This window comes from Protopterus annectens, chromosome 4.part0, assembly GCF_019279795.1.
Source record: "Protopterus annectens isolate FY-2018-M chromosome 4.part0, PAN1.0, whole genome shotgun sequence".
Classification (NCBI taxonomy): Eukaryota; Metazoa; Chordata; order Ceratodontiformes; family Protopteridae; genus Protopterus; species Protopterus annectens.
In genome coordinates this window covers 1690771106-1690786027 of record NC_056733.1, presented here as the reverse complement: position 1 = coordinate 1690786027, position 14922 = coordinate 1690771106, and positions in this window count along the sequence as shown.

The window sequence follows — 14922 nt, the reverse complement described above, 5'->3', positions numbered from 1 at the left end:
CCCTTTTTATCACAGGTGACCATGGGGGTTGATCTCTGTCCCCTTCACAACCTGATGTCAATGTATCTTCAGACTCTAATGATGATGGTAGCCAAAGTGAGGCACAGGTGGGGGTTGCAGTGGCTCAATCTGTTACAGTGGTTTACATCCCTCTTCTGCCCTCATTATCACCATACACAGTCAGCATGCCTATGCATACCCAGTCTCCTGAAGCTACAGATAGTGGACATTCAGAGGGTGGGGACATTGAACAGGAAAGTGTGGCTACTATGGCTGCAGTGAGTGTTGATACTGACCATAGCTAAAGAGTTGGTGAGGTTCCACATAGGCAGATTGATAAGGGTGCTCGTAGGAGGCCTGCTGTCCTTCCACCACCTGTTGCAGGTGTCTCATCATGTGTCACTCAGCTTATGTTTAGGCTGTCATAGAGGCACAGGCACCTTCCAAAAGGAGCTCCAGATGAATACTCAAGGTTATGGATGCAGCACAGTCTGACATCTGTGACTGCCTCCATTGCTTTGCTGATACCCTGGATTGGTTCACTGAAGCAATGGAAAGAAGTTGGTCTGAGACAGCTCACACACTATCTGTCTTGGAACACGTATTTTCTGTGATGGAATGTCTGGTTGGAATTGAGCATTGGCCTCATGGATATAGGTCAGCAACTACATCTTCTGTGAGTCCACGTGGCCATGCATACTCATGCTTCCTAAGTGGCAGTACATCCAATGATCTAGAGGGGAGTGTGCTGTCCACACCAACATGTGGCAGGCCATGGGATCATAGTTCTGGGTGTTCCTGTGGAGGACATGCTGCCAGTTGATAGCAGTAACCCTCAGGTGGTAGCCCCGCTTCTGACCTTGGGCATTTAGGTGCCAGTGCAACTCCTGGCAGAGACAGTTCCCATGTTTAGGGGCAGAGATGGTGAACTGTCAGCTCTACCATGTGTGGTTTAAAGCTGTACAACACAGAGACAAATAGGGCTAGCATTGAGCTTGGCTGTGTTCACATAGACACTCATACACCGCTTACCAACCAGGTCCCCTACAGACACACACAACACACTTCCATGGTCCATCTTGCCTGCTTCCCTTCCTGATTCACACACATACTTGCCAACCTATTGGATCAGCCTAGGCCTCCTGCAACCCCACACAACACCCTGGGCAATTGATCATACCTGTGCCACATCCCTGTCATCCTTGTCAACGATGCAGGAACATGAAGCTATGTGTCTGATGCACAGGATGACTATCTAAATTACTATGTATTTATTTCAACCATTGTTTCCCTTGACATACCACTTATACTGGTCACTGATAGATATTGTATGCTGCCATTTGTAATGAGGAAACCACATTATTTTGTGTACATTATGTTGGATGATGTTGTAATGGCTGTATAATTACACAATGAAAGGTGTCTCATGGAACTCTTTATGTTTCAGTTTCAGGATTGTGTAGGATGCGCCTATGGGTACACAGCTGCAAGAAACCCATAAATGTCAGAGCACAGGATGGAATGACAGCACAGATGAAAAATGTCTCCAGAAAGGTAAAGCAGTATAGGTGCATAGCTCCATAGGTTCATATGTGTATAACAGGCTAACAAGAACAATGGCTACTTTCAGCTTAGTCATCAATCCCTAATGTTTGACAAGGTCTGATACCCTTGATAAGTGTAAGCAGGGTTTTGGGAGCTCACACATCTGCAAGCTGTAGTGTGTGAGATGAACCACCTACAATTTCCTTGTGTCCATTACAGACATTTGTCCTAAACCAGTTATGATTGTGTTGTTCCTCATCCGATTGTGTAACTTGCACATGATGTGCATTTCAACAGAAGTGTGCTTCACATGGATGGAGATCCTGTTACATACAAGATGTATTGTCTGAGTTACATACCTGTCTCTCCAGCATGTCTTAGTTATAGCACAGTCAAGGTGTAGGTGTGTAGAACAGGTAATCCGTGTGCTAGCTCTTTCTTGGATATGCAGGAGGTACACAGTGGGATCTGACACTTCCCTGTATGGCAGTCATACACCTCTTCTCTAAAGCATTTATACACAGTTTGGCCTTGACATGGTCTGCATAGGACATGTTATGTACACTATGTATCGGTTTACTGTGAAACCTCTGTGGTTGTTACAGTTGTCAGATATGCCTGTGTAGTTACATACCAAGCCTGGCATTTCACTCAATGATAGGTGTGATGAGTGCTAAATACAGTGTAACAATGTCATTCTGTGACTTATATGCTATACCTTTCTCTATAGGTTGTACAACATTGAATGAGTCCCCATATCTTACTGATCAGTGAAATTCAAAGGCTAGATCACTCTCTGTGTCCGTAAGTCCCTGACTAATGGGTCAACTGTTGGAGGTGTGTGGACAATGCAATAGTTTCAAGGGGTGAATGACTTCAAAAAGGATACTATTGTGCATTCCTTGGCATTTAATATTTTTCAATGGTTCTGTCAACAACTGAATGCATGTGTCAGCCCATCCGGGATAACTGTTGGTTCTGTGTGGGTTTGAATGACAGCTCCTAATTTGCAGTCATCTGCAAATGTAGTCAGTCTGAGGTTACTGACAGTGGCCATGACTGCAGAGAAAGTAATGGCTAGAAGGTGAACTCCCAGGTATGATTTGTGAGGGAAGTCTACTGGTGACTGGCCTCATTGTAGTGGTGGACTACCCAATGCTATCTTCCTGGATAGTGACTGTCAGACACTTCGCTATTCACCGGCTGACATACAAGTTTGTAAATAATCTCTACAGTTTTTCAACAATACGTGATGGCCTAATATTGTCAAATGCCTTGTCAGGCCATGGCAGGTGGATTGTGTCATTTTCCCATCATCCATTGCATAGTTTAACACTCAGTGAGGTGCACCACTTAGGGTAGGTATGATCTGCCCTTGACCAAAACAAACTGGGTTTGGTCCACTCTCTGTAGGTGTACCACATTGTTACTGATCATTTCCATGATAGACTTTATCATGTCTTTAAATATCAGACTACTGAGACATCTGTGGACAGTGCTTGTTGCTGCATGGTAGTTGTCCTGTGTGCAACTAAGTACTCCAGTTAACTCCAATCCAAGGTGTCTATGTCTGTACAGAGCACAGGCAAACAATGGAGGGTAAAGTAATACGTACACCCTGTGAAGGTAAGGAAGGAGTGTTTACACAGTTATTCTGCAGTTGAACACTACTCAAGCAGTGTCTACTGAAGTGACACAATTACCTTGTGAAGAATGTTGAAAAGGGGGAGCCCCCTGAATTGCTGGTGCCTGGCTACTACTACTGCTGATCTCACCATAACCACTCTGTCCTGTGATACCAAGCTCCTATCCTTTTTCTCTCACCAGAAGCAAAATGTTAGTCCCAAGCTCAAGATGAGAAGTAGGCCATAGCCTGTTTGTCCATCCACATGGTTGTCCCATGCCCTTCAAGGCTCTGTAGGCTTGACATACCCTTTTCCAGGTAGATGCTTTGATTAGCAACCAGTGCAATCATTTCAGTATTGCATGTATTATGTCTTGTGTTCCAGGGTTGTTAGGATTTCACTAGGGTACTGACCAGATGGTGATTAAGAGCACATCTGTAGCATCACAATATAATGCTCAATGTATGGTTACATAGATGTCCAAGGTTACTCAAACATGCACCACAGTGCTGCTAGATTACAATTTCATAGGTTCATAGGAAGGTACTAGGCTATTGGCCTGAGGGCCTAAGTAAGCCTAGCCAACAAGGTTCCCTGGCTTACACCACCCAAGAAAGTTATTTTCCTGTGCCACTGTCAAGCAGAGACACAGAAGTGATCCCTGAGGTGTATTTCCTATTTCCCATCCACTCATCAAGATCTTTCTTGAAGAGTGCTAATGAAGAACTTTGCTTGACATAGATGGGTAGCCTATTCCAGATTATGGGAAGTCTCTGGGCCAGGAATCTATCCCTCCATCATGTCATGTTTATTGTGGTGACAAGGTTTAGGTCCCTAGAGCGTATAGCTCAGAGGGATTGTGATTTTTTTAGGTGTAGCATGTCCTTGCCGCTTGACCATCAACAGCCAAATGGCGGACATCTATGTGACATGGATCTGAGGCCTACTGCAGAGGATTGTCCAACTTTGGCCAAAGTGTATCTACCTCCCACATTTCCTAAGTATGTCATACTGTACATTTATGTAACCAAAACACATGTCTGTGTTCCCACATCTTGTCACACAAAATCCAGTTTGCTGTCTGTTTGACAGGCATTGCAGACTTGCAAGGCTAAAGTAATGACTGCAGACTTGAACAAAGTCTCTGTGCATGCATAGACATCCACATCTTCACTGCAAGGAGTACCTACAGACAGTGTGTTTGAGGCTGTCAACCCCAAGGGTGTAGCAGCATGACCTTAACTTTGTTGTAGTTGTACATTGTCACATTTGTAGGTATGCTATTGTGACCATGCCTAATAACAGGATTATGGTTAATCCAAGGGCCACATGCCTGACAAAGCATTGTACTCACTCAACCATGTTATGGCACACTGTCAAGTTTTGTTTTACCTTAGGATAACTACTTAAAGGTGAATACATGTTATATTTCAGCATCTGTGAGGCCACTGCCAAATGATGGCCTGCTGTCACGTACACACAAGCAAGACTCTATTACTAATGGCATTATCAATGACTGCTGATGAGATGTGGAAAGTGTCGCCACCCCTCTACTATGCCACACAAACACAACGTGTGAGAGATGTGACTACATTAGATACCTTGATTCCATGCTGTCTCACACACAGGTCAGTACATATAAGAATGAGCAGTTTGCAACATGCACACCTCATCTCCTATTCCACCCATACCAACATCACACACACCTGCATGTGTGTAGCTCCTTACCAGACACATTCACAAACAACAGACACCTCAGAAACTCAAATGCAAGCTCACTACATGCAATCATGCTTCTGCAGAACACAAAGGATGATCATAAGGCATTGTGTAGTTACATGTGTAACCTAAGAGGAAAGGCCCAGATTGCTGGTGAACTCATACTTAATGATACCACATGTAGTTATAGCTGACCTGTTGTCTGACAGGTTCTGTGACAACTTCATTCCCCTGTCTCCACCACACATATCACATGACAACCCTGCGACCTGTCCCATACCTTCTATATCTACAGAGCAGGTTATAAATGGTCTCTCTAAGGAGGAAACATAGCATCTATTAGACCTTCTAACATCCCAGGCTGCATCCTATATGGGATCTCACGAGGATTACTAACACCATCGGGAACTCCTTGCAATCATAGTGTAACCACCAGCTGCATCCCAGCTGACTAAAAAACAGTAACTGGTATCCCCTTGCTTAGAGGTGATATATCTACTGGCCACAGGAAATATAGACCTATTAGCCTGAATAGCCATATCTGTAAGCCCATGGGGAAAATCGTCATGATCCTGAGCAACAAACATATATGTAATCTACACACAGTTGACCATACACTGTTTGGATGTCTGAAAAGAAGGTCATACCTGTTAAACCTGGTAGACATGTATGAGGTGGTCATGAAGGACCTGGATGCAGGAACATCTTTGCATACAACCCCCGGGACATAGCCAAGCCATGTGACACTATCCCCCACTCAGGTATCATTGACAAAATCACCCAAGTAAGCATCAAGAGTATTATTAGAGGGGGCACTGAATTGCTCACTGATACAACTCATACTCAAAATAAGGGAATCCAGCTCCAATAGCTGATCTGTAACCAGTGGTGTATCAGAGGGCTCAGTCCTGGGTCCTCTACTGCTTGTAATCCATATAACCAAAGTACAAGCACAAAGTGAATGTCTGTGGCTGACAAGGTTTGCTAATGCCTACAAACTGGGAGCAGTCATACAATCTCCCATTTATGTCAATCACCTACAAGAAGCTCTTCATGAACAAATGCTTGTTGACATACTCATGGCCATAAACTCCATGCAAATATCAATGTAATATCATTTCCATCAGTAACACCAATGTTCCTGCTAAGTAGCACATCAGTAGCAACACCTAATGAACATACTCAGGGGGATAGACCTGGGTACACAGGCCTGGCCACAAAGATTTACACCTACTTTATCATAGATCACCATGTCTTCCCAATGGTAAGGAGGGAATTATTTCATGCTTATACCATAACTGAGGGCACTGTCACCCAAAAATGATGTAGCTATAATCTCCGTGTGTTCTTCTCTTAGCATGCCAATATATGAGTGCAATGGCCATTTTGTCATGTACCTTTCCAAGGATCAGTGGCTATTGCACACAACATAAAGGTTCATCACAAGGGAACTTCAAGTCTCCAGTACCTGTCCTATGAGGATGGTCTGAAATAACTGTCATTGTAGCCTGTGTCATATAGACTACTCAGAAGTGTTCTCTGTCTTGCATTCAGGGCAATGTCTGACCCTGCTTTATTGGAAATGTTGCATATCTGTAGGTGGAATGGCACATGGAGTACTCACTGTAAGGACATTAAGTCGGTATGTGACATTACAAATACATGCTGGTGGGGGAGATATGTCTACCAGACTTTAACAAACCTTTGGAACAGACTCCAACTTAACAGCAAACAGTGCACCTCATTGGCCCTCTTCAGATGCAATCTGTATGATTAGCTGGATGACCGTCATTTCTCCACACAACTTCTACCTGTGTCCCTCATGGATAGGGGCAATATGGGCTGATCATGTAAATAAGGGTAAGAACTTGTCTAGGATTGTAAGGACCGTAGGGTTAATAGGCTAGTAAAGTCCAATGATCCTCTGATCCCATATGCTGATGTAAAATGGTCTACCTTCCACACACACAAACTGGGTACAGTGAGAATAATACCACTACCAGTTAATGTTTACTGAACACTGCACAGCACATGCAAACTCTAAATTGCCTGCAATTAGATTAGAACACCTACCTATCAAATAGTACACACTGCAGATCAGAGTACTTAACTCATGTGCCACAACTCAAATCTCTTATCAGCATCTCTTTGGGTAATGTTATGATCGATGAAATAAGTAGGCCTTGTTGTGGTCAGGAATTTGGAGGCCCACATAACCTGCTAAACCAAAATAATGCAATACCTTACCTCTTTAAAAGTCAGTGTGGTAATCATATTTATTTTGTAGGGAGATGCATACACCCCCAAACATACAAAGTGGCCTGGAGGGAGATCACAACCCCTACCTATCTAGTCTTACACACTACAAATAACAGTAATTTTTGTACCCACCATGTCTGAAGTCTGACATTATACTGGCAGATGGTAGTCTTAAGGGACATGGTATCAGCAGACCTTGTGGAATACAGGAGTTTGGAGGTGGGCCTCAACTGCAAGGGCCAAAAAGTGCAAAACCACTGCAGTTTGGTAATCAGTGAAGGATTCTCAGTACTTTTGCAGGGAAATGTACACATACACACTAAGTGGCCTATAGTGAGATTATGACCCCTACTTATCTAGTCTTATGCAGTACAGGTCACAGTACATATAGCACACACCACAGCTGAAGTCTGATTATATATATATGACTGCAGGCGAACTACTTGTGGAGTACATAAACTAGACTTTTGTTGAACAACGTGTGGCCTGCAGAGTGACATTGCTTCTTATTGTTATCTGCATCTAGTAACGTAGCAGTTAGATAACTGTTTTTTATCCTAGCTATGTGGCTGCAATGGCCATTTTGGCCATATGTGGCTGTTTGCATTTAGATGGGCAAGCCTGTGGGCAATAACAATGTGCCCTGTCAATGCGTGCGTAGACAACATTATACATTACACCACCTGTTCACCTGTTGGTGTATGTGTGGTGACAGCCAGCAGACAGAGGGAGCTGTATGTAAGTACATTATCTACAGTTGAGCCTTTACTTTGGGCCTTTTGGGCAACATTATATATGCGTCATAGTGCAGTTCTATTCACCATTATCAGGGTATGTAGGACAATTCAGACATTCACACAGATATAAACATATATATTTATGTATATAACAAGGACATATACATAAATGGAGGTGTGTGTGTGTGTGTGTGTGTGTGTGTGTGTGTGTGTGTGTGTGTCTCTGTGTGTGTGTCTGTATATATATATATATATATATATATATATATATATATATATATATATATATATATATATATATATATCTATATATATATATATATATACATATATATATATATATATATATATATATATATATATATATATATATATATATATATATATGAAAGTCATTTTGAGTGAGGAGCAACAGAATTGCACTTTGCTTGCTAAGTGCATGAACATGCCCAGTGGGATTTTTGCTAGTTATAACATGACTCCAGCCCACACCTATTTGTACTTCAGTCCTTGATTTTATGTGCTACACAAAATTACATTTGTTCCTGTTTCTGCAATGCTGCACCTCACTCAAATTGGCTAGAACTTTCTAAATATGTCTGATGTAATTAATATGTGACAGAGGTTAATAATATTACACAACACACAGACTGACAGTCTATAAAACACAACATACTAATACTTCACATCCAAAAGAAGTGGATATCTCTAGACTAGAACAATGAATATCATCACACAAGCAAATTGCCCTAGTCCTTTGAGCCACAGACGATGCTTGATCAACTGAGGTCATTCATCACATAATCAACTGCATAAATATATACATTATTATTCATGCGTTTAGTAAGATATACAATGTATGATCCATTGCTAAGTTACTGTCCTGAGACTGCCTGGAATGTTGACATACGTTTGATGAGTTACTGTTACAGCTGTTACAAGTGAATACTGTTGTGTTGGGGGTGGGGGAACCACAGCACATGTTCTGCTGGTATACACAATAATCTGACTACCATGTAACCTCACTGTCTAACATCTCCCTTGACTGCTGTACTAGTAATCTGTTGCAGTATGACTGCATGAATATTTTATGCATGAAGCCTAGTGAATACTAATGGAAACATGACAGTTTAATCAATATTTGTAGTCCCATGTGGATGTTATTTATGTCCATGTAGCCCACTGCATTTACTTGCATAATGTATCAGATCCATACATACAATCCCATATAATAACGATCCTTATGAGTAGTGTGTAGGTTACGGACTTACTTTGCAAATGCAGAAGGTGACACAACTGTAGTTCTGGGCTGAATCTGCCAGATGCAAGCAGTACACGGCCAGTGCATGGATAGGTACAGGATGTGTGGGTTGCCTGCCATCTACTTTAATTTCTGTATGTGAGTATGAATATGGTTTCAGTCCCTAGGTTGTCAGCGAATATACTATGCATTGCCTCTTAGCCAAAGCCAGGGTGTGCTCAGCCCGCCTATGGCTGCCTTCAAGGACATCAGCACACCTCTGAATCCTCTTGTGACTGTAGCTATGGTGACCTAGGCATTGGTGGGGGGCTGTGTATCCCTTCCCTTTACTTGTCCTGCTGCATCTGTTTCCACAAGATCAGATTGTGTAGCATAGCATATACTGTGAATATATGTGCACATCTGGCTGGAGAATACTGCAGGACTCCACCAGATATACCTAGGCATTGTAACCATAAATTCAGAAGACCAAGCACATACTCTATGATGTTCCTATTTTGTGCATGTGTGTCATTATGGTAGTCTTCTGTGGGTGTGGGTGAATTTCTGATGGGTGTCCTCATCCATGGTTCCAGGGTGTAGCCAGCATCTCCCAGTAAATGGCTGTGCAGGATGTCCCCCCTAGCAAACATCTGGTACAGCTGTGATGCTTGCCAGATATGGGAGTCATGATAACTGCCAGGGCTGCCAGCACCCACATTCAAGATAATCCCATGGGCATTTGCATATGATTTGGCAGTTGATGGCATGGTACCCACTGTGGTTAAAGTAGATTCTACCCTGCTCACCATGTGGTACCTTGATGTGTACATGAGTGCAATCTATGGCACCCAGCACTTCAGGGTAGTGTGCTACTTGGTAAAACTATTGCATATTGTTGAACCTCACCTCAGGGGAGATGGAAAAAGATATGTGTTCACTGGCATGTGGTAGCATAGCATTCAGGAATGGGAGTATCCTGGATGCAGATGTCTGTGACACCCCCATCATGTCCCCAGTTGGTCTTTGAAAAGTACATGTAGCTAGTATCCTAAGGGCTACATATACCTTTGTTTTCATTGGGATGGGTTCCGCTTTGTTGGCTGTGGGTCTGAGGTGAGGAGCTCAGTGAGTTTTTGTAATATGTCCCTGTCCACCTGTAGCAGTCTACAATCTTCAGCCTATTTAGCTCCTGGAAGGTTACCCTGGGCCTGAACATTCTTCTCTTCACTTTCTCCTTCTCATTCCTAGGCCTATTCTTAGTGGCACCATCAGCACTAACTTCAGCATCTAGCACATACAGATGTAGCAGACCCGCAGCATCCCCTAGCATTATTTCAGTTAAAATTTCCAAGTCTGTACTCAAATGGTCTAGACTGTTGGGGGAAAATCAGACTGTAGGATGTACACATACTTTATAAAGGTCTGCTGTAGGTCTACCATGTGTGATTGGCTACTCATTATGCATTTCACCTGCCTAGAATGTAATTAACATCATTCAGTGGTCCTTTATATGCAATAATAAATATTAATTGGATATATCTGCCTTCTATTCATTGCTAACAAAGTTAAAACAGAAGGCACCAAAGCAGTAAATCCACAGTGAGAGGAATCAGTCCATAGGATAAAGCATAAAATGATTTTTAATCGTATCCACTTAAAAACAGTACCAAGTATTTCTTTGACCAAAAAGAACTTTGAATTACATCCAAAAATTAATTGAAATCAAGAGCTTTCGCTTGGCTCGAATACCAAGCTTTATCAAGATGGATTACATAATAGAAGGGAACCATTAATATAGGACTCTCCTCCAACCATGTGACTACAAATCATAATTAAATCTTAAAGCTATAATTGATTTAAGAATATTGTAAGATTTTTTAAAATACAGAATCATGACTTGTTATTCATATTTAATCTGACATACTGACCTGGCTACACCTATTAATTCATTGTAACATACTCCATAAATATTTACAAAGAATAAAAGCTTGAATTAAAAAATCCTATATTAAGGTCCTATAATACATTTCTGACATATATTATAAATGCATTTTTTCCTCTTTTTTTTTCTATTAAGCATGTTTGCACACTGCGATGCATGGTGTAAACATGCCAAGGTTATTATCTGTATGTGGTATAACATTTTCAGGAGAGGTATGTATGTCCATATTTCTGGTGTTTTACATCCCCTTTTTACTGTGTAGACTCCTGCATGTGGAAAAATTCTGCGTACATTATGGACAATGACATAGTCTACGCAGATGCCTTTCTGCTTGTTGGATCACTCAACCTGGCTCATTTGCGTAAGATTCACCTACTTATCATGTAATTTGCATTCCTCTGTATTTTTCTGTTTGCTCATGTGTGCACAATGCTAAGTGGCGCTTACAGAATTTAAAATTGTTCGTGCTCATAAATGCATTGAGCTGCAATACATACACCAAAAAAATTTGTGTAGGCTTTATTGAACCCCCCCCCCCTGTTTACATCTGGCACACAAAGTCAAAAGTTTGGTATTCAGCAATTCTAATGACTTTACACTTCATTTGCATCTTTAGAGTGCTGACATGGCCAAATCTACACTAAAAAGTAACCATTTAGCTAAGGAACTAGAAGGGGGTGAGACTGTTTTCAGTAATGCTTATTGCTCCACTCATGAGACTGTAGGGATAACTAGATTTTGGACCACTTTTTCTATAGTGGTAGTAATTTAGTTCCATGGGGCAGGTTATTTCGTGCACTTTTCGGCCACCAAACCAGGACCAAAACACTAAAGGTGGAGGAGTGTCAATATTCACCAAGGATATTCACACCACCAGGCTAGTTGGCCAACACAATGTGTCTGAAATTCTCCAGGTGCAACTAACACTAGGTAAGACTGCAATCCAAATTGTAGCTTGCTACAGATCCCCCACCATACCCCACGATTCTCACTACACCTTTCTAAACATACTGGAAAATATTAAGATAGAACCAAACACCCTAATACTGGGTGATTTTAACTACCCTGCCATTAACTGGGAAAACTACTCATGTCCCAACACCTTTGCACAACGGTTCTTGGAATTCATAGTCCCACCAGGGGCTCCAATATCCTAGACCTGGTCATTACCAACATGGGAAATCAATGCTCCATACCTATGGTCACCCCCTCGTTAGTCAAGTCTGACCATAAGCTAATCACCCTTAACATCCACATCCCACCCCCACCCCCCAGTAAAGAAACCACCATAAAAAACTTCTCCAAAACCAACTTCATGCTACTCAAGTCAGAAGTGACAAATTTCATGACACCCATGCAGATGGGAACTGAAAGTTCAACTGCTGAATCCTACACTAAGGCACTGTATGAGCACATCCACTCATGCATGAATAGTGCCATCCCAAATAGAACCAAAATGTTCTCATCCAAAAAAAGAAAGCCAATCTGGTGGTCCCCTGCCATAAACAAACTTTACAACAAAAGGAAGAAACTTTTGCAGAAAATAGGAAAATCCCAGGATGCAAAAAACTCCCTTACTAGCCTCAGTAAGAAACTGAGATGCCTCATAAAATCCTCCAAAGCTAGTTACGAAAATAAAATTGCCAAAGATTCCAAAGACAACCACAAAGCATTATATAACTATGTCAAGAATCTAAATGGCAATGCTCAGATCTGCTCTGAGCTAAAACAGAATGGCATTAAATATACTGATCTGAAGGATATTGCCAATATCCTGGCAGATCGATTCAGTGCCAACTTCACTCCCCTCTCACCCCCTAAATGGCCCATCTCAATACCGGAAGATTGCCAAATTCCAGTAATAACGGCCACACAGGTACAAAACGCACTCTCTAAAGCCAAGAATACAGCATCCATGGGACCAGATGACATCCTGGGCTGTGTACTACATGAACAACAATATGAACTGGCACCTCACCTAAGTGTCATGTTTAATCATAGCCTCACCTCAGGTTTCATGCCCACTGAGTGGCGCAGAGCTACAGTTATCCCAATCCACAAGGGGGGATCCACCTTGGATCCTGGAAACTACCATCCCATCAGTCTGACAAGCCTTATCTGCAAGGCCATGGAGCGTATTATCATGGAACTTATAAACAAAGACATTGGCAACCTTCAAACACTGGACCCCACCCAGTTTGGGTTCGTGAAGGGCCGATCTTGTCTCCCGAACCTGATTGACTTCTTTGAATCTGTCTCCAGAGCCATGGACAAGGGTAAGGTGGTCCACACAGCCTATCTAGACCTTGCCAAGGCCTTTGACACCATCCCCCACTCTGGAATCAGTTGGGCATTAATCCCTATGTCACCCAATGGGTTGCTAAATGGCTTACTGATAGAACCCACACTGTAAAAGTAGCCGACTCCAAATCCAGTTCCAGACAAGTGACAAGTGGAGTACCTCAGGGTTCAGTCCTGGGGCCGCTCTTGTTTGGCATCTACTTCTCTGAAGTACAGGTCAACACTAAGGGACTCTGGCTAACAAAGTTTGCAGATGACTGCAAACTGGGAGCCATTATTGAATCCCCAAATGATGTGGATACTCTACAAAAGGGCCTTACAGAAACAGATGCTTGGTGCCAGAGCCATGGGCTCAAGCTCAATGCCAAGAAATGTATTGTTATCCCCTTTGGGAAAAAACATGTATCCATGAATTACCATATAGGTGGCAGAACACTAAACACAGAAAGTGTGATAAGAGACTTAGGGACACAGGTGGACAGTGGTCTCACCTTCGATAACCACATCGCCACAACAGTCAGGAAATCCTTCTATGTGGCACACCTCATCACGAAGGGCTTTTCATCCAGAAAAAAGGAGGTGATTGTCCCACTGTACTCATCCCTCATTAGACCCATTATAGAATACAATGACCCATTTGGTATGTACCTCTCAAGACATCTGCAACAACTGGAAAGGCCTCAGAAATACCTCACTAAAAGAATCACAGGCCTAAAGCAGATGCCCTACGGTGACCGCCTTAAAAAACTTCAGCTATACTCTGTTGCATATCGTCTACTCAGAGGCGATCTCTGCTTAACATACAAGGCCATGTCAAACCCAGAGCTGTTGGACATGTTACACTTAAAGAAATCCCAATCCCTCAGAGCTACATGCTCCAGGGATCTAAACCTTGTCATCACAATAAACAAAACATGCTGGAGGGATAGGTTCCTGACCCAGAGACTCCCCAGACTCTGGAATAGATTGCCCATACATGTCAAGCAGAGTGCCTCTTTGGACCTCTTCAAGAGGAACCTTGACGATTGGATGGGAGAAAGGAAATTCACCACAGGGATCACGTCAGTCGCCCTGCTAGACAGGGGTCCAGGAAAGTAAATAATGTGGGAAGAAATAGCCAGGGAATTGTTATGGCTAGGCTTGTATAGACCCTAGGGCTGATAGCCTAGTACCAACCTATGAACCTATGAACTTATGAACTTATGTATGTATGTATTATAGATGTCAGTCATGTCATATTTTGATGGCATTGCTGGACAACTCACACATATTTTACTTAGGTGCATTTATAAGTACCAGGCATGTAGGCATCTGCTATTCACTCATGTTATTAAATATTTATTTTACTAATATAGTTTCCACACTTATGTTGACAATCCTGTAGTTACAACTGTTGACATTCAGGGTTTATTCTGTCTGATGATAGCAGTACACAGTGATTAGATGGGGAAATAAAGGTTATCAGCATTGCCTGGCATCAGTTTTACTCTATGCATGTGCATAGGATGAAAGGTGTTGCCCTTAAGTGGTCAACACGTATGATATCCATTG